The sequence below is a fragment of the Scyliorhinus torazame genome, chromosome 21 (genome assembly GCF_047496885.1).
Source record: "Scyliorhinus torazame isolate Kashiwa2021f chromosome 21, sScyTor2.1, whole genome shotgun sequence".
NCBI lineage: Eukaryota > Metazoa > Chordata > Chondrichthyes > Carcharhiniformes > Scyliorhinidae > Scyliorhinus > Scyliorhinus torazame.
Window position 1 is genome coordinate 127,237,982 of NC_092727.1, and position 20,827 is coordinate 127,258,808.

General features: G+C 52.5%; 1 protein-coding gene across 1 annotated transcript in view; it reads right to left on the reverse strand.

Moving 5' to 3' along the window:
• The window catches only part of igf2bp1 (insulin-like growth factor 2 mRNA binding protein 1), a 223,966-nt gene that overhangs the window by 140,522 nt on the left and 62,617 nt on the right, over positions 1-20,827 (reverse strand). The window lies entirely within an intron of this gene.

Here is a 20,827-nt window from a genome sequence, read left to right on the forward strand (position 1 = left end):
TTAAGGGTTGTAACCACAAGCGGCTGTCCGAATTATCCCCAGCGTATGATTTGGTGTGACCCAGTTTGTTGGACTGAAAACATCCAACCTTTTTCATATCTCTCACCCCTCCAAGAGACTCGGGGAAGCCTCCTTGGAGTTTCCAGCCCCTCACTCTCTTGCTGGCCCTGTTCTCTCGCCCACATTCACAATTTCCAGCTTTCTCTGATTTAAAAGTGGATCTTAAGAAAGGCTTTGGTTTCTGACTCAGCTCGTAGTCGTCCACAAGCTCACCGGCTCGTCTGGCAGTTCCAACTTTCTGTTCCTCAACATGAGTCCTAATTATAGTAGGCAACAAATCTTTAAATTCCTCCAGCAGAATTACCTCGCCATCGGCAGCACGGTGGTGCAGTGGGTTAGCACTGCTGCCTCACGGCGCCGAGGTCCCAGGTTCGATCCCGGCTCTGGGTCACTGTCCGTGTGGAGTTTGCACAATCTTCCCGTGTTTGCGTGGGTTTCGCCCCCACAACCCAAAGATGTGCAGGGTAGGTGGATTGGTCACGCTAAATTGCCCCTTAATGGGAAAAAGTGAATTGGGTACTCTAAATTTATTTTAAAGAAAAGAATTACCCCGCTACAGGCAGCATATGTTTTTTCTATTTTCAATGATCACACCCACCTATCAAAACGACTTTGTTTAACCCGTTGAAATTCAAGGCAAGTTTGTCCAGACTGTTTTCTTATAGCTCAAAGTTTCTGTCTGTATGCCTCCATTACCAGATCTTTGCACCTAATATAACTTTCTTCACGGTCTCATAGTCCCCAGACCTTTCCTCTGACGAGCCCTACCCGCAAGGTTAGCCTGTAAGTTCAGGGTCCAAATGTCGAGCGATCATTTAACCTGTTTAGCTACTTTCACAAAAGCACAAAACAAAAGGTCACGACATCTCATCAAATTTTGGGAGAGCTTGTCTGAACATCTCCCCACTAGTTTCCTGTCTAGAATCACCTTCCTCCACCATCTCATCTAACCTTTCTGATGCGGCTAACGTGTAAAGTTGGAAGTCTCTCTCTCTCTTTTTCTGCTTCTTCCCTTGCAGGTTGCTACACTTTCCTTTTAAACTCGCTCTCCTCTCGTTCCTGTTGGAACGCTCTCTCCCTTTCTCTTTCCTCTATCTCTTCATTTCTATGTCTCCTTGTAATTGAAGCTTCGCTAATTCAATTTCCTAATTTCTCAAACATTTGGGTCTGGCTAGTCCCTCTCGTAAATTTAAATGTTCTGCCAGACTTTCAGTTATCTCAGCCTTCTTAGTTTGTCACACCACTTCCAATTTATCTGCCTCTTCCTTCAATTTGGTTTCAGGCACACTTTCCAAACTTGCTACAGTTATATTGTTACTTCCAGATAGGTTCACGCTAGATCAAGGGCCATTTTGTAACCTTCTTACTTTTTAAAAATAAATTTAGAGTACCCAATCATGTTTTTTCCAATTAAGGGGCAATATAGTGTAGCCAATCCACCTACCCTGCGCATCTTTGGGTTGTGGGGGTGAGACCCACGCAGACATGGGGAGAATGTGCAAACTCCACACGGACAGTGACCCGGGGCCGGATTCGAACCCGGGTCCTCAGCGCCGTGAAGCAGCAGTGCTAACCACTGCGCCGCGGTGCCGCCCTGCCTTCTTACTTTAATGTGGAGATGCCGGCATTGAACTGGGGTGAGCACAGTAAGAAGTCTTACCACACCAGGTTAAAGTCTAACAGGATTGTTTCAAATCACTAGCTTTCGGAGCACTGCTCCTTCCTCGGGTGAATGTAGAGGTATGTTCCAGAAACATATATATAGACAAAGTCAAATATGCAAGACGATACTTTGAATGCGAGCATTTGCAGGTAATTAAGTCTTTACAGACCCAGAGATAGGGGTAACCCCAGGTTAAAGAGGTGTGAATTGTCACAAGCCAGAGCAGTTGGTAGGATTTCACAAGCCCAGGCCAGATGGTGGGGATGAATGTAATGCGACATGAATCCAAGGTCCCGGTTGAGGCCGTACTCATGTGTGTGGAACTTGGCTGTACGTTTCTGCTCAGCGATTTCAGTGCAGGCATTCTGTTCAAACATCAGAGATTGAAAAGGATCTGGTCTAAAATAATTGCTGTTGGACAGAACACCTGCAATTACTAGGAAGCTATTCAGAGTAGAAAGAAATCCACTATAGAAAAAATTTCCACTATAGAAAAAATACAGTCAGTCAGAACACCTGCTCAAAGGAGGAGGCACTTCAGAGTGAATGGATTGCAATGTGCTATAGAATAAGCAAAGCTAATCTCACTTTTGAAATAAAAGGTTTGTAAAAGTCAATGGGGTGTGAAATTCAATGGTAAACAAGCGAGTACCAAGGAATGAGAAAAGGCATACAAGATTGAAACTACAGAGCCTATTGAAACCTCAACGGGAGTGAAATGCTTCTCAAGAAACAAGCTGCAGGGGGCGGCATGGTGGCGCAGTAGTTAGCACTGCTGCCTTACAGCGCTGAGGACCCAGGTTTGAATCCCGGCTCTGGGTCACTGTCTGTGTGGAGTTTGCACATTCTCCCCGTGTCTGCGTGGGTTTCACCCCACAACCCAAAGATGTGCAGGATAGGTGGATTGGCCACGCTAAATTGCCCCTGAATTGGGGAAAAAAAATAATTGGGCACTCAAAATTATTTTTTTTAAAGAAACGAGCTGCAGAATGGCTCTGTCCTGTGAGAGGATTTGAGGACAGACAGGCTGCAGAATGGCTCCGTCCTGTGAGAGGATTTGAGGACAGACAGGCTGCAGAATGGCTCCGTCCTGTGAGAGGATTTGAGGACAGAGAGGCTGCAGAAGGGCTCTGTCCTGTGAGAGGATTTGGGGACCAACATGCAGCAGAATGGCTCCGTCCTGTGAGAGGATTTGAGGACAGACAGGCTGCAGAATGGCTCTGCCCTGTAAGAGGATTTGGGTACTGACAGGCTGCAGAATGGCTCCATCCTGTGAGAGGATTTGGGGACTGACAGGCAGCAGAAGGGCTCTGTCCTGTGAGAGGATTTGGGGACCAACATGCAGCAGAATGGCTCCGTCCTGTGAGAGGATTTGAGGACAGACAGGCTGCAGAATGGCTCTGCCCTGTAAGAGGATTTGGGTACTGACAGGCTGCAGAATGGCTCCATCCTGTGAGAGGATTTGGGGACTGACAGGCAGCAGAAGGGCTCTGTCCTGTGAGAGGATTTGGGGACCAACATGCAGCAGAATGGCTCCGTCCTGTGAGAGGATTTGATGACAGACAGGCTGCAGAATGGCTCCGTCCTGTGAGAGGATTTGAGGACAAGCAGGCTGCAGAATGGCTCCGTCCTGTGAGAGGATTTGAGGACAGACATGCAGCAGAATGGCTCCGTCCTGTGAGAGGATTTGGGGACAGACAGGCTGCAGAATGGCTCCGTCCTGTGAGAGGATTTGAGGACAAGCAGGCTGCAGAATGGCTCCGTCCTGTGAGAGGATTTGGGGACAGACAGGCAGCAGAATGGCTCCGTCCTGTGAGAGGATTTGGGGACAGACAGGCAGCAGAATGGCTCCGTCCTGTGAGAGGATTTGAGGACAAGCAGGCTGCAGAATGGCTCCATCCTGTGAGAGGATTTGAGGACAGACAGGCTGCAGATTGGCTCCGTCCTGTGAGAGGATTTGGGGACAGACAGGGAGCAGAATGGCTCCGTCCTGTGAGAGGATTTGAGGACAGACAGGCTGCAGAATGGCTCCGTCCTGTGAGAGGATTTGGGGACAGACAGGCTGCAGAATGGCTCTGTCCTGTGAGAGGATTTGAGGACAGACAGGCTGCAGATTGGCTCCGTCCTGTGAGAGGATTTGGGGACCAACATGCAGCAGAATGGCTCCGTCCTGTGAGAGGATTTGATGACAGACAGGCTGCAGAATGGCTCCGTCCTGTGAGAGGATTTGGGGACAGACAGGCTGCAGAAGGGCTCCGTCCTGTGAGAGGATTTGAGGACAGACAGGCTGCAGAAGGGCTCCGTCCTGTGAGAGGATTTGAGGACAGACATGCAGCAGAATGGCTCCGTCCTGTGAGAGGATTTGATGACAGACAGGCTGCAGAATGGCTCCGTCCTGTGAGAGGATTTGAGGACAAGCAGGCTGCAGAATGGCTCCGTCCTGTGAGAGGATTTGGGGACCAACATGCAGCAGAATGGCTCCGTCCTGTGAGAGGATTTGATGACAGACAGGCTGCAGAATGGCTCCGTCCTGTGAGAGGATTTGGGGACAGACAGGCTGCAGAAGGGCTCCGTCCTGTGAGAGGATTTGAGGACAGACAGGCTGCAGAAGGGCTCCGTCCTGTGAGAGGATTTGAGGACAGACAGGCTGCAGAAGGGCTCCGTCCTGTGAGAGGATTTGAGGACAAGCAGGCTGCAGAAGGGCTCCGTCCTGTGAGAGGATTTGAGGACAGACATGCAGCAGAATGGCTCCGTCCTGTGAGAGGATTTGATGACAGACAGGCTGCAGAATGGCTCCGTCCTGTGAGAGGATTTGAGGACAAGCAGGCTGCAGAATGGCTCCGTCCTGTGAGAGGATTTGGGGACCAACATGCAGCAGAATGGCTCCGTCCTGTGAGAGGATTTGATGACAGACAGGCTGCAGAATGGCTCCGTCCTGTGAGAGGATTTGGGGACAGACAGGCTGCAGAAGGGCTCCGTCCTGTGAGAGGATTTGAGGACAGACAGGCTGCAGAAGGGCTCCGTCCTGTGAGAGGATTTGAGGACAGACAGGCTGCAGAATGGCTCCGTCCTGTGAGAGGATTTGGGGACAGACAGGCTGCAGAAGGGCTCCGTCCTGTGAGAGGATTTGAGGACAGACAGGCTGCAGAAGGGCTCCGTCCTGTGAGAGGATTTGAGGACAGACAGGCTGCAGAAGGGCTCCGTCCTGTGAGAGGATTTGAGGACAAGCAGGCTGCAGAATGGCTCCGTCCTGTGAGAGGATTTGAGGACAGACATGCAGCAGAATGGCTCCGTCCTGTGAGAGGATTTGATGACAGACAGGCTGCAGAATGGCTCCGTCCTGTGAGAGGATTTGAGGACAAGCAGGCTGCAGAATGGCTCCGTCCTGTGAGAGGATTTGAGGACAGACATGCAGCAGAATGGCTCCGTCCTGTGAGAGGATTTGGGGACAGACAGGCTGCAGAATGGCTCCGTCCTGTGAGAGGATTTGAGGACAAGCAGGCTGCAGAATGGCTCCGTCCTGTGAGAGGATTTGGGGACAGACAGGCAGCAGAATGGCTCCGTCCTGTGAGAGGATTTGGGGACAGACAGGCAGCAGAATGGCTCCGTCCTGTGAGAGGATTTGAGGACAAGCAGGCTGCAGAATGGCTCCGTCCTGTGAGAGGATTTGGGGACAGACAGGCAGCAGAATGGCTCCGTCCTGTGAGAGGATTTGAGGACAAGCAGGCTGCAGAATGGCTCCGTCCTGTGAGAGGATTTGGGGACTGACAGGCAGCAGAATGGCTCCGTCCTGTGAGAGGATTTGGGGACAGACAGGGAGCAGAATGGCTCCGTCCTGTGAGAGGATTTGGGGACTGGCAGGCTGCAGAATGGCTCCATCCTGTGAGAGAATTTGAGGACAGACAGGCTGCAGAAGGGCTCCGTCCTGTGAGAGGATTTGGGGACAGACAGGCTGCAGAATGGCTCCGTCCTGTGAGAGAATTTGAGGACAGACAGGCAGCAGCTGGGCTTTGCCCTGTTATGGGATGTTAAACATGAAGGAAAGCAGGCTTCAAGGCTACACAGACCCAAAGCAAACCCCATCCTGGGGGAGACACTTGACCCGGCCCCCTTCAGCCCAGCCTGAGCCCCCCAACTCCCAGCTCCCTTGAAGGACCCCCACAACATCTGGCCAGCAGCTACTGTGCCCTTGTGCTCGCTGGAGGTAAGTGGAGAATTGTACTCACCTCCTTGCTCCCCCTCGGAGTCCATGGTGCCTGGTCCCCGCTTTTCAGGCATCAAGCGGGCCAGAAGAATCGGAAACTGTGATCGGCACAAATCCCGATTTGGCGCTCTCCCACAATTCCTTTAGCACAGTGGGCTAAGACAGCTGGCTTGTAATGCAGAACAAGACCAGGAGCGCGGTTCAATTCCCGTTCCAGCCTCTCCGAACAGGCGCCGGAATGTCGCAACTAGGGACTTTTCACAGTAACTCCATTGAAGCCTACTTTTGACAATAAGTGATTATTATTGTTATATGCTAGGGCAGCACGGTGGCACAGTGGTTAGCCCTGCAACCCCACGGCGCCGAGCTCCCAAGTTCGATCCCGGCTCTGGGTCACTGTCCGTGTGGAGTTTGCACATTCTCCCTGCGTTTGCGTGGGTTTCGCCCCCACAACCCAAAGATGTGCAGGGTAGGTGGATTGGCCACGCTAAATTGCCCCTTAATTGGAAAAAGTGAATCGGGTACTCTAAATTTATTTTTAAAAAGAAAAAAATTATTGTTATATGCCTGGATTTGCGGTGGCGCAACATGGCCAGAAAATTGTCTCCTTTTTACCTATTCCCATGGTATATAACCCTATAACCCTAACCCTAACACCCTAACACCACTTCAACAGGTTTATTTAGAGTTTTTTTGATATTTTAGCCTTTTGTCCCAACAACAGAAATACGGCTCTTACTTTTCATAACTTAGGCTTTTTTCATGTAAGTGCAATCCAGCTAAAAAAGGTTGGGAGCCACAAATGAGATGTTAAAGAGCTGTCGCTGCAGAACTCAGAACTAATTGCAGGCCCCACCTAATTCCAATACCGAATCACAAAGGACCAGCTTGTTTCCGGGGATCAACAGTGGCTCAATGGGCAGCGTTCACCTCCTACTCAGAAAATCCTGGATTCTCCACAGACCCAAGTCTAAAATCAACCTATAATCAAAGCTATCACTCTAGTGTAGTACTGAGGGGATGATGCACTGTCAAGTTTGTTAAACTGAGGCTCCAGCAGTCCTTTTAGATAGGCATCAGAGATTCCCAACAGGATTTCAAATAAGAAACAGCCGGGTTTTTCCAAGTGTCCCGAAGAGTATTTATCCCTCAACTGGTGACACTAGGACAGATTGTCTGGACATTTATCTCATTGCTGTACTTTTGTCCTTGCCTTGCAATAATTGGGAGCGACAATTCCCCTACATTACAACAGGGATTCTGTTTACAAAGTACTTTGTTAACTGTAAGAATTTGGGACATTATATGTATATAGCACCCTTAATGTAATACAATTTGTTGTTGCTGTTGTCCTTAGTTTGTGAAGAGTTATTTTCTTCAATTTCGATTGGAGCAATTCAGACCATACTCCCCTCAGGAATATTTAAAATTCAATGAGTCCTGTTTCAAGTTTAATTCATCCTCGAAAGATAAAATGATTGATTTTACTATTTATCTTCTAGGTTTTGTTTTACATTAAAATGTACAATAGAAATGCACCTTGTTGTGCTTGCTACTTTATTAAAAATGATGCATCACAGCACTTGATTATCCTCACACCAATCTAAAACGGATACAACACAAACACAATCTATTAAAGAAACGTAACAATAATAGAATATAAACACAACCCACTTCAAATGCACATTAAAACTTTTTCTGAATGAAAACACAGAGGGCATGTTGAAGTGTCATTTTGGGTGCGTTTGGTGGGGTGTTGGCGGGATTGCGGTCTGTATTCGCTAGACTCACGCCTCAGCATCTCGCCGCTAACACGAGGGAGCTGCTTTGAAACGCTCCCTCACCACTCACTCCCAGTCAACACACAGGCATGGAAGCACAAAGTCCTGCTCCTAGTTTTGGTAATGCTGACCTGGCCAGACTTCCTGATGCCGTGGAAGTGAGATGGGACATCCTGTTCCCCTGAGGGGGTGAGAGGCCAGACAGCAGGGTCAGCAATGCCGCCTGGGAGTCAGTGGCAGTGGCTGTCAGTGTGGGCAGCTTGACCAGGAGGGCATCCCAATGCTGGAAGAAGACCAATGATCTTCACCGAGCTGCAGGGGTAGGGTACCACCTCTTACCTGGCATCAGTGCTGCCTGCCACCCCTCAAATCCCCCACTGGCTGACACCTCGCAGCCTCCCCACACCGATCTTCATTCTTGTTACTTGGCACGCACCAGCACAACGCCTTCATGTCCAGGTGTGGTGCCCACAAGTGCCACCTGTAATAGGCCCTTCAAGCATGCAGCTCACAATGCCCTCTCTTTGTCCCCACGGGAGAAGATAATCCATAATAAACAGGAAAGGGTCAAGGAGGGAGGGCGGCTGAATAACAGAGATCCGAGTCCTCACCCCCTATGAGGAATGGGCCCTGGAGATTGCGGGGTTTTCCGAGGAGAGAGCAGTCCCTGACAGCACGGTTGGCCTGTGCCAGGGAGGTGAGGATCCACTGTCCCTTCACCCGGATGACCTGTCCCAAGTGTTCATGGCAGACAAAATTATCCTTCTCTCTCACTGACCACATGTCCATTGTCTTGCAGGATCTCCATCTGATGAGGCCGGGCCATCCGGAGTCGTCGTCGCCCCCCCCCCCCCCACACCACCACCACCACCACCCAGAGACCATCTCGGAGGAAAGATCTGAGGAGACATCGGCAAGGTGTCACTGCTGTCACCCCCACCCTCCACCACCACAGAGACACACACCCCTCAGTGAGTGACATTAGTGGAGAGGCTTCTGGGGCACAATCCAGTGAGCACCACACAGGTGGAGGGAGGAACGTCCAAGGGAGTCAGCAGTCGGAGGCCTGCTGGGTCCCAGGACTCAGCTGGGTCCTAGCTAGAAGCTGAGCCTCTGGACAAGGTTCTCCCAGAGCTGATGCAGATGATAGGGCACAGCCGTGACATTCAGGAGAGGATATCAGGTACACTCCAGTTACATTAGGGAGGCTGTGTTCTGGTGCCCTCCCCTGATCGACGCACTTATTGTTTGCTCACGAGAGGATCCCCAGTGCTGAAAGCAAGCTCTTTTGTGATTGGTTGTTGGCAGCTGTCTCTATGATGCTGACGCACCGAGAGTTCAGCGCAGGCTTCAAGTTTCCTTGAGATGCTGTGCACTAATCATCCTCTGAGGCATGGCGTGCGTACCCTAGAGTAGGTACTTGAGAGTTGAGTGTGAAGTGCTCTCACAACTAACAAGGCTATTTCCTCATTAGCAATAACCTTCAGCTGTGAAGCTAGAGGCTGCTCACAGTCAATGGGAGTGAAATTCACTTTCAGCATTGAAAGCACAGTAAGGCTCTGTCCAGGAAGCGTTTGGTTGGACAGACAGGTTGCAGATTTCCCCCGTTATGGGTCTCCACGATATTTTAAAATGGCTTCACGTCCTCACAGATGCAAAGCCCATCACCCCCCACCCCGGCCCAGGGGCCAGCCCCGACCAAGCCCAATCCCCCTGAGGGGTTCTCTTCCCCCCCCCCCCCCCCGCGTTACTTTTTTTAAAAAGGAGTCGTAAACAACGCCCATGTGATTTCTCGCTGGCGAATTGGGTAATTTCCAGGAGGTCGCTGCATTCAACTTCAATCCCGCTAATGAGATTGAAATGAATGCAAATGCGAGTTAATGATATGCTCGCCATTTTGGGGCGAGATCTGGAACTTGCCATCGGAGGAGGCCGGGTGAATTGCTAAACTGGTTCCTGCCCGGCACGAATCATGATTTTTGCCTTTCCTACTATTCACCCAGCATCCCCAGGTCCGTGCCGGGCACAGTGCAGTGGTTGGATCGTGATCAGAATTAATTCCAAGATTGGCTTTGCAGCAATTCCCACCTTCCTGTTCTTTGTTCTGAAGGCACTGACGCATTCTGCACACAATTCCACAGGCGATGGAGTGGCACGGTGGCACAGTGGTTAGCACTGCTGCCTCCGGCGCTGAGGTCCCAGGTTCGATCCCGGCCCCGGGTCACTGTCCGTGTGGAGTTTGCACATTCTCCCCCTGTCTGCGTGGGCCTCACCCCCACAACCCAAAGATGTGCAGGGTAGGTGGATTGGCCACGATAAATTGCCCCTTAATTGGGAAAAAAAATAATTGGGTACTCTAAATTTATTTTTAAAAAGAAGAAAAATTCCACAGTTGACAGAAGTCCTCGTTACGTCACTGTGCGTCTGGAGATGTGAAGGGTGGGGGGGGGGGGGGGTCAGCGATTATACATGCTAGCTATTCAAGAGGTATCATCGCTGAACCCTCCCTTCTAGATGCTCAGAGACTTACCATTGAATTAATTCCACGGTTCCCAGTACTTTACAGTTACTGAGAATTAAATCAAATCTAATACAAACAAATCTGTCAAATTCCAACAACATTTATACTCCACGTTATCCTCAATTGGAAGTCATTGGAGATTGACATATGTCCCAATCTAATTTGTAGCACATCATGTGAACTATGGGTCCTGTGATCCGGACGGATTCTGGAATAAGGGCTCCTATCCTCTGCATAGTCATTACAAAGCCAGATAGATCAGGTCCGGCATGGAGTTTGCTAATTCCAATCTAATCGTAATAGAACATTTAGAATTGTTCAGGGTTGAAGCCGGAGAGTAAACTGAACAGGATTCCTCTCCATTGACACCCAAGTCAGCCACAGTTACAACTGTGTGAGAACACTGGGTTTAAGCGTACAACTTCCTGCACTGTTCCAACTCCTTGCAAACATTAATATTGTGGCTCACATATGGAAAAATAACTTGGTTCAGGATGACACATTGAAGTGGTTTGTAGGCCCCTGGAATTCTGTGAACAGAGTGAATGGGAAGTGATTCGCTACACTGGAATTCCACATTGTGGAGCCCATTTGAATTTCTCTGCAATATCCGAGCTGGCATCATCCCATCATGAGCAATATTCTATTTGTTAAAGGCGCCATACATCCAATGTTGGATTCTTATGCAATTTGTTTTGTACTATTTTCTCCTTTTTATGTCAATTAACTCTCTTTCCTTAACAGCTCCCCAACCGGCCCCAACTCAGTTAGCACTGTTGCTTCACAGCGCCAGGGACCCGGGTACGATTCTGGTCTTGGGCCACTGTCTGTGCGGAGTCTGCATGTTCTCCATGTGCCTGCGTGGATTTCCTCCGGGTGCTCCAGTTTCCTCCCACAAGTCCCAAATGACGAATTGAACATTCTGAATTCTCTCAATGTACCCGAACAGGTGCCGGAATGTGGCGACTAGGGGCTTTTCACTGTAACTTCATTGCAGTGTCAATGTAAGCCGACTTGTGACACTAATAAAGATTATTATTATTAACTGGGACACACCTTTCACAACATATTGCATCTCTGAATTTGGAAAACAATCCAAGATACTTCATAGAAGTGCAATCAGGCAGTAAATTGACACCAAACGTGATGAGGGCAGGTGACTAAAAGCCTGGTCAAAGATGTTGGGCGCGATTTACCGGCCTCGTCACGCCTGACTCGGTGACATGGCGAGGCGTCTCGAGAGATTCAACCGGACCTCTTGAGATGTCGCGATCTGGAACTGGATATTTTTTTTTACATTTAGAGTACCCAATTATTTTCTTTTTCCAATTAAGGGGCAATTTAGCGCGGCCAATCCACCTACCCTGCACAACTTTGGGTTGTGTGGGTGAAACCCACGCAGACACGGGGAGAATGTGTAAACTCCACACGGACAGTGACCCAGGGCCGGGATTTGAACCCGGGTCCTCAGCGTCGTAGTCCCAGTGCTAACCACTGCGCCACGAGCCACCCCTCCAATCATTATATTTAATTAAATATGCATGCACGGATTCGCCCAGCGCCCGGAAACTAACGGCCTCCCCAGCTAGGCCTCAATCAGGTGCGGTTTAGTACTGGTCCAGACAAAAGCGGAACAAGGCATAATGGCACCTGGAGGGGTTCTCCCAGGCCATTGAAAGCCCCTTGGGGGGGGGGGGGGGGGGGGGGGGGGTCGGGGACAGGGCCAGATGGTACCCTGGCTCTCCCTCTGGTACCCAGGCATCTTGGCACTGCCAACTCAAAGTGGCAGTGCCGCGGTGTCTGCATGCTATGGTGGCACTGCCAAGGGTCGGGGCCTGAGGGGGGCCATGAAGAATGGGGGTTGAAGGGCAGGTAGAAGGGGCCTCATCAAAGGTTGGGGCGGGGTTGGGAGGCCTGAAAGTGGGGTGAACCCTCAACGACCTCATTGTGGGGTGTGTGTGGGGGAGCGGGGATAATGTTGTCTGTGGATGGGGGGGTGTGGGGGACCTTCAAGTCCACTTAAAGATTAGGGTACCCTTTCAAAATGGCAACCCGATCTCTGAGGAGCCGGTTTCTTCAGCGAGTTGAGATCCCCATTGCTGAAAATATTTCTAAGTGTGGGCTAGACCGGGGAGAACCGCCCCACGCCCCCAAAAATTTACTTAAGTGTGGGTGAATACCAGTCTGGATTTCACCCAAAAAGCCTGTGGGAAACACCCCACCAAAGTCGCCGAAAATGACACTCAGAGACTTTTGGTTAAATCACGTCCACTGGTTTTAAGGAGCGACTTAAACGAAACAGAAACAGAGAGGTTATTGGAGGAATTTCAGAGCTTTAAGGCACAGGCAGCTGAAAACACAGCCACCAGTGGTGGAGCAAAAGAAGGGGGAAGCAGAAGAGGCTTGTGTTGGAGGTGTGAGGAGATTTTGGAGGTGTGTGTTGGAGCAGTGCGGAGAGTTTGGAGGGCTGTGTTGGAGGAGTGCGGAGATTTTGGAGGCCTGTGTTGGAGGAGTGCGGAGAGTTTGGAGGTGTGTGTTGGAGGAGTGCGGAGACTTTGGAGGGCTGTGTTGGAGGAGTGCGGAGAGTTTGGAGGCCTGTGTTGGAGGAGTGCGGAGAGTTTGGAGGTGTGTGTTGGAGGAGTGAGGAGATTTTGGAGGTGTGTGTTGTGGAGTGCAGAGAGTTTGGAGGTGTGTGTTGGAGGAGTGCGGAGAGTTTGGAGGTGTGTGTTGGAGGAGTGCGGAGAGTTTGGAGGTGTGTGTTGGAGGAGTGCGGATAGTTTGGAGGTGTGTGTTGGAGGAGTGCGGAGAGTTTGGAGGGCTGTGTTGGAGGAGTGCGGAGAGTTTGGGGGGCTGTGTTGGAGGAATGCGGAGAGTTTGGTGGCCTGTGTTGGAGGAGTGCGGAGAGTTTGGAGGTGTGTGTTGGAGGAGTGCGGAGATTTTGGAGGTGTGTGTTGGAGGAGTGCGGAGAGTTTGGAGGGCTGTGTTGGAGGAGTGCGGAGAGGTTGGAGGGCTGTGTTGGAGGAGTGCGGAGAGTTTGGAGGCCTGTGTTGGAGGAGTGCGGAGATTTTGGAGGTGTGTGTTGGAGGAGTGCGGAGATTTTGGAGGGCTGTGTTGGAGGAGTGCGGAGATTTTGGAGGGCTGTGTTGGAGGAGTGCGGAGATTTTGGAGGTGTGTGTTGGAGGAGTGCGGAGATTTTGGAGGTGTGTGTTGGAGGAGTGCGGAGAGTTTGGAGGGCTGTGTTGGAGGAGTGAGGAGATTGTGGAGGTGTGTGTTGGAGGAGTGCGGAGATTTTGGAGGGCTGGGTTGGAGGAGTGCGGAGATTTTGGAGGTGTGTGTTGGTGGAGTGCGGAGAGTTTGGAGGGCTGTGTTGGAGGAGTGCGGAGAGTTTGGAGGCCTGTGTTGGAGGAGTGCCGAGAGTTTGGAGGTGTGTGTTGGAGGAGTGCGGAGAGTTTGGAGGTGTGTGTTGGAGGAGTGCGGAGAGTTTGGAGGTGTGTGTTGGAGGAGTGCGGAGAGTTTGGAGGCCTGTGTTGGAGGAGTGCGGAGAGTTTGGAGGTGTGTGTTCGACGAGTGCGGAGAGTTTGGAGGTGTGTGTTGGAGGAGTGCGGAGATTTTGGAGTGCTGTGTTGGAGGAGTGCGGAGAGTTTGGAGGGCTGTGTTGGAGGAGTGCGGAGAGTTTGGAGGGCTGTGTTGGAGGAGTGAGGAGATTGTGGAGGTGTGTGTTGGAGGAGTGCGGAGATTTTGGAGGGCTGGGTTGGAGGAGTGCGGAGATTTTGGAGGTGTGTGTTGGTGGAGTGCGGAGAGTTTGGAGGGCTGTGTTGGAGGAGTGCGGAGAGTTTGGAGGCCTGTGTTGGAGGAGTGCCGAGAGTTTGGAGGTGTGTGTTGGAGGAGTGCGGAGAGTTTGGAGGTGTGTGTTGGAGGAGTGCGGAGAGTTTGGAGGTGTGTGTTGGAGGAGTGCGGAGAGTTTGGAGGCCTGTGTTGGAGGAGTGCGGAGAGTTTGGAGGTGTGTGTTCGACGAGTGCGGAGAGTTTGGAGGTGTGTGTTGGAGGAGTGCGGAGATTTTGGAGTGCTGTGTTGGAGGAGTGCGGAGAGTTTGGAGGGCTGTGTTGGAGGAGTGCGGAGAGTTTGGAGGTGTGTGTTGGAGGAGTGCGGAGAGTTTAGAGGGCTGTGTTGGAGGAGTGCGGAGAGTTTGGAGGTGTGTGTTGGAGGAGTGCGGAGATTTTGGAGGGCTGTGTTGGAGGAGTGCGGAGATTTTGGAGGTGTGTGTTGGTGGAGTGCGGAGAGTTTGGAGGGCTGTGTTGGAGGAGTGCGGAGAGTTTGGAGGTGTGTGTTGGAGGAGTGCGGAGAGTTTGGAGGTGTGTGTTGGAGGAGTGCGGAGAGTTTGGAGGCCTGTGTTGGAGGGGTGCGGAGAGTTTGGAGGTGCGTGTTGGAGGAGTGCGGAGAGTTTGGAGGTTTGTGTTGGAGGAGTGCGGAGAGTTTGGAGGTGTGTGTTGGAGGAGTGCGGAGAGTTTGGAGGTGTGTGTTGGAGGAGTGCGGAAAGTTTGGATGTGTGTGTTGGAGGAGTGCGGAGAGTTTGGAGGTGTGTGTTGGAGGAGTGCGGAGAGTTTGGAGGTGTGTGTTGGAGGTGTGCGCAGAGTTTGGAGGGCTGTGTTGGAGGAGTGCGGAGAGTTTGGAGGTGTGTGTTGGAAGAGTGCGGAGAGTTTGGAGGTGTGTGTTGGAGGAGTGCGGAGAGTTTGGAGGGCTGTGTTGGAGGAGTGCGGAGAGTTTGGAGGGCTGTGTTGGAGGAGTGCGGAGAGTTTGGAGGTGTGTGTTGGAGGAGTGCGGAGAGTTTGGAGGGCTGTGTTGGAGGAGTGCGGAGAGTTTGGAGGTGTGTGTTGGAGGAGTGCGGAGAGTTTGGAGGTGTGTGTTGGAGGAGTGCGGAGAGTTTGGAGGGCTGTGTTGGAGGAGTGCGGAGAGTTTGGAGGGCTGTGTTGGAGGAGTGCGGAGATTTTGGAGGCTTGTGTTGGAGGAGTGCGGAGAGTTTGGAGGTGTGTGTTGGAGGAATGCGGAGATTTTGGAGGGCTGTGTTGGAGGAATGCGGAGAGTTTGGGGGGCTGTGTTGGAGGAGTGTGGAGAGTTTGGAGAGCTGTGTTGGAGGAGTGCGGAGAGTTTGGAGGTGTGTGTTGGAGGAGTGCGGAGATTTTGGAGGGCTGTGTTGGAGGAGTGCGGAGAGTTTGGAGGTGTGTGTTGGAGGAGTGCGGAGAGTTTGGAGGGCTGTGTTGGAGGAGTGCGGAGATTTTGGAGGGCTGTGTTGGAGGACTGCGGAGACTTTGGAGGCTTGTGTTGGAGGAGTGCGGAGATTTTGGAGGCTTGTGTTGGAGGAGTGCGGAGAGTTTGGAGGTGTGTGTTGGAGGAATGCGGAGATTTTGGAGGTGTGTGTTGGAGGAGTGCGGAGAGTTTGGAGGTGTGTGTTGGAGGAGTGAGGAGATTTTGGAGGGCTGTGTTGGAGGAATGCGGAGAGTTTGGAGGGCTGTGTTGGAGGAGTGCGGAGACTTTGGAGGTGTGTGTTGGTGGAATGCGGAGAGTTTGGAGGGCTGTGTTGGAGGAGTGCGGAGAGTTTGGAGGTGTGTGTTGGAGGAGTGCGGAGAGTTTGGTGGCCTGTGTTGGAGGAGTGCGGAGAGTTTGGAGGTGTGTGTTGGAGGAGTTCGGAGATTTTGGAGGTGTGTTGGAGGAGTGCGGAGAGTTTGGAGGGCTGTGTTGGAGGAGTGCGGAGAGTTTGGAGGGCTGTGTTGGAGGAGTGTGGAGACTTTGGAGGTGTGTGTTGGAGGAGTGCGGAGATTTGAGGTGTGTGTTGGAGGAGTGCGGAGAGTTTGGAGGGCTGTGTTGGAGGAGTGAGGAGATTTTGGAGGGCTGTGTTGGAGCAGTGAGGAGATTTTGGAGGTGTGTGTTGGACGAGTGCAGAGAGTTTGGAGGTGTGTGTTGGAGGAGTGAGGAGATTTTGGAGGTGTGTGTTGGAGGAGTGCGGAGATTTTGGAGGGCTGTGTTGGAGGAGTGCGGAGATTTTGGAGGGCTGTGTTGGAGGAGTGCGGAGATTTTGGAGGTGTGTGTTGGAGGAGTGCGGAGATTTTGGAGGGCTGTGTTGGAGGAGTGCGGAGATTTTGGAGGTGTGTGTTGGTGGAGTGCGGAGAGTTTGGAGGGCTGTGTTGGAGTAGTGCGGAGAGTTTGGAGGCCTGTGTTGGAGGAGTGCGGAGAGTTTGGAGGTGTGTGTTGGAGGAGTGCGGAGAGTTTGGAGGTGTGTGTTGGAGGAGTGCGGAGAGTTTGGAGGCCTGTGTTGGAGGAGTGCGGAGAGTTTGGAGGTGTGTGTTGGATGAGTGCGGAGAGTTTGGAGGTGTGTGTTGGAGGAGTGCGGAGATTTTGGAGTGCTGTGTTGGAGGAGTGCGGAGAGTTTGGAGGCCTGTGTTGGTGGAGTGCGGAGATTTTGGAGGGCTGTGTTGGAGGAGTGCGGAGAGTTTGGAGGGCTGTGTTGGAGGAGTGCGGAGAGTTTGGAGGTGTGTGTTGGAGGAGTGCGGAGAGTTTGGAGGGCTGTGTTGGAGGAGTGCGGAGAGTTTGGAGGTGTGTGTTGGAGGAGTGCGGAGATTTTGGAGGTGTGTGTTGGAGGAGTGCGGAGATTTTGGAGGGCTGTGTTGGTGGAGTGCGGAGAGTTTGGAGGGCTGTGTTGGAGGAGTGCGGAGAGTTTGGAGGTGTGTGTTGGAGGAGTGCGGAGAGTTTGGAGGTGTGTGTTGGAGGAGTGCGGAGAGTTTGGAGGTGTGTGTTGGAGGAGTGCGGAGAGTTTGGAGGTGTGTGTTGGAGGAGTGCGGAGAGTTTGGAGGTGTGTGTTGGAGGAGTGCGGAGAGTTTGGAGGGCTGTGTTGGAGGAGTGCGGAGAGTTGGAGGTGTGTGTTGGAAGAGTGCGGAGAGTTTGGAGGTGTGTGTTGGAGGAGTGCGGAGAGTTTGGAGGGCTGTGTTGGAGGAGTGCGGAGAGTTTGGAGGGCTGTGTTGGAGGAGTGCGGAGAGTTTGGAGGGCTGTGTTGGAGGAGTGCGGAGAGTTTGGAGGTGTGTGTTGGAGGAGTGCGGAGAGTTTGGAGGTGTGTGTTGGAGGAGTGCGGAGAGTTTGGAGGGCTGTGTTGGAGGAGTGCGGAGATTTTGGAGGCTTGTGTTGGAGGAGTGCGGAGAGTTTGGAGGTGTGTGTTGGAGGAATGCGGAGATTTTGGAGGGCTGTGTTGGAGGAATGCGGAGAGTTTGGGGGGCTGTGTTGGAGGAGTGTGGAGAGTTTGGAGAGCTGTGTTGGAGGAGTGCGGAGAGTTTGGAGGTGTGTGTTGGAGGAGTGCGGAGATTTTGGAGGGCTGTGTTGGAGGAGTGCGGAGAGTTTGGAGGGCTGTGTTGGAGGAGTGCGGAGAGTTTGGAGGTGTGTGTTGGAGGAGTGCGGAGAGTTTGGAGGGCTGTGTTGGAGGAGTGCGGAGAGTTTGGAGGTGTGTGTTGGAGGAGTGCGGAGATTTTGGAGGTGTGTGTTGGAGGAGTGCGGAGATTTTGGAGGGCTGTGTTGGTGGAGTGCGGAGAGTTTGGAGGGCTGTGTTGGAGGAGTGCGGAGAGTTTGGAGGCCTGTGTTGGAGGTGTGCGGAGAGTTTGGAGGTGTGTGTTGGAGGAGTGCGGAGAGTTTGGAGGTGTGTGTTGGAGGAGTGCGGAGAGTTTGGAGGGCTGTGTTGGAGGAGTGCGGAGAGTTTGGAGGGCTGTGTTGGAGGAGTGCGGAGAGTTTGGAGGTGTGTGTTGGAGGAGTGCGGAGAGTTTGGAGGTGTGTGTTGGAGGAGTGCGGAGAGTTTGGAGGGCTGTGTTGGAGGAGTGCGGAGAGTTTGGAGGTGTGTGTTGGAGGAGTGCGGAGAGTTTGGAGGTGTGTGTTGGAGGAGTGCGGAGAGTTTGGAGGGCTGTGTTGGAGGAGTGCGGAGAGTTTGGAGGGCTGTGTTGGAGGAGTGCGAAGATTTTGGAGGCTTGTGTTGGAGGAGTGCGGAGAGTTTGGAGGTGTGTGTTGGAGGAATGCGGAGATTTTGGAGGGCTGTGTTGGAGGAATGCGGAGAGTTTGGGGGGCTGTGTTGGAGGAGTGTGGAGAGTTTGGAGAGCTGTGTTGGAGGAGTGCGGAGAGTTTGGAGGTGTGTGTTGGAGGAGTGCGGAGATTTTGGAGGGCTGTGTTGGAGGAGTGCGGAGAGTTTGGAGGTGTGTGTTGGAGGAGTGCGGAGAGTTTGGAGGGCTGTGTTGGAGGAGTGCGGAGATTTTGGAGGGCTGTGTTGGAGGACTGCGGAGACTTTGGAGGCTTGTGTTGGAGGAGTGCGGAGATTTTGGAGGCTTGTGTTGGAGGAGTGCGGAGAGTTTGGAGGTGTGTGTTGGAGGAATGCGGAGATTTTGGAGGTGTGTGTTGGAGGAGTGCGGAGAGTTTGGAGGTGTGTGTTGGAGGAGTGAGGAGATTTTGGAGGGCTGTGTTGGAGGAATGCGGAGAGTTTGGAGGGCTGTGTTGGAGGAGTGCGGAGACTTTGGAGGTGTGTGTTGGTGGAATGCGGAGAGTTTGGAGGGCTGTGTTGGAGGAGTGCGGAGAGTTTGGAGGTGTGTGTTGGAGGAGTGCGGAGAGTTTGGTGGCCTGTGTTGGAGGAGTGCGGAGAGTTTGGAGGTGTGTGTTGGAGGAGTTCGGAGATTTTGGAGGTGTGTTGGAGGAGTGCGGAGAGTTTGGAGGGCTGTGTTGGAGGAGTGCGGAGAGTTTGGAGGGCTGTGTTGGAGGAGTGTGGAGACTTTGGAGGTGTGTGTTGGAGGAGTGCGGAGATTTGAGGTGTGTGTTGGAGGAGTGCGGAGAGTTTGGAGGGCTGTGTTGGAGGAGTGAGGAGATTTTGGAGGGCTGTGTTGGAGCAGTGAGGAGATTTTGGAGGTGTGTGTTGGACGAGTGCAGAGAGTTTGGAGGTGTGTGTTGGAGGAGTGAGGAGATTTTGGAGGTGTGTGTTGGAGGAGTGCGGAGATTTTGGAGGGCTGTGTTGGAGGAGTGCGGAGATTTTGGAGGGCTGTGTTGGAGGAGTGCGGAGATTTTGGAGGTGTGTGTTGGAGGAGTGCGGAGATTTTGGAGGGCTGTGTTGGAGGAGTGCGGAGATTTTGGAGGTGTGTGTTGGTGGAGTGCGGAGAGTTTGGAGGGCTGTGTTGGAGTAGTGCGGAGAGTTTGGAGGCCTGTGTTGGAGGAGTGCGGAGAGTTTGGAGGTGTGTGTTGGAGGAGTGCGGAGAGTTTGGAGGTGTGTGTTGGAGGAGTGCGGAGAGTTTGGAGGCCTGTGTTGGAGGAGTGCGGAGAGTTTGGAGGTGTGTGTTGGATGAGTGCGGAGAGTTTGGAGGTGTGTGTTGGAGGAGTGCGGAGATTTTGGAGTGCTGTGTTGGAGGAGTGCGGAGAGTTTGGAGGCCTGTGTTGGTGGAGTGCGGAGATTTTGGAGGGCTGTGTTGGAGGAGTGCGGAGAGTTTGGAGGGCTGTGTTGGAGGAGTGCGGAGAGTTTGGAGGTGTGTGTTGGAGGAGTGCGGAGAGTTTGGAGGGCTGTGTTGGAGGAGTGCGGAGAGTTTGGAGGTGTGTGTTGGAGGAGTGCGGAGATTTTGGAGGTGTGTGTTGGAGGAGTGCGGAGATTTTGGAGGGCTGTGTTGGTGGAGTGCGGAGAGTTTGGAGGGCTGTGTTGGAGGAGTGCGGAGAGTTTGGAGGTGTGTGTTGGAGGAGTGCGGAGAGTTTGGAGGTGTGTGTTGGAGGAGTGCGGAGAGTTTGGAGGTGTGTGTTGGAGGAGTGCGGAGAGTTTGGAGGTGTGTGTTGGAGGAGTGCGGAGAGTTTGGAGGTGTGTGTTGGAGGAGTGCGGAGAGTTTGGAGGGCTGTGTTGGAGGAGTGCGGAGAGTTGGAGGTGTGTGTTGGAAGAGTGCGGAGAGTTTGGAGGTGTGTGTTGGAGGAGTGCGGAGAGTTTGGAGGGCTGTGTTGGAGGAGTGCGGAGAGTTTGGAGGGCTGTGTTGGAGGAGTGCGGAGAGTTTGGAGGGCTGTGTTGGAGGAGTGCGGAGAGTTTGGAGGTGTGTGTTGGAGGAGTGCGGAGAGTTTGGAGGTGTGTGTTGGAGGAGTGCGGAGAGTTTGGAGGGCTGTGTTGGAGGAGTGCGGAGATTTTGGAGGCTTGTGTTGGAGGAGTGCGGAGAGTTTGGAGGTGTGTGTTGGAGGAATGCGGAGATTTTGGAGGGCTGTGTTGGAGGAATGCGGAGAGTTTGGGGGGCTGTGTTGGAGGAGTGTGGAGAGTTTGGAGAGCTGTGTTGGAGGAGTGCGGAGAGTTTGGAGGTGTGTGTTGGAGGAGTGCGGAGATTTTGGAGGGCTGTGTTGGAGGAGTGCGGAGAGTTTGGAGGGCTGTGTTGGAGGAGTGCGGAGAGTTTGGAGGTGTGTGTTGGAGGAGTGCGGAGAGTTTGGAGGGCTGTGTTGGAGGAGTGCGGAGAGTTTGGAGGTGTGTGTTGGAGGAGTGCGGAGATTTTGGAGGTGTGTGTTGGAGGAGTGCGGAGATTTTGGAGGGCTGTGTTGGTGGAGTGCGGAGAGTTTGGAGGGCTGTGTTGGAGGAG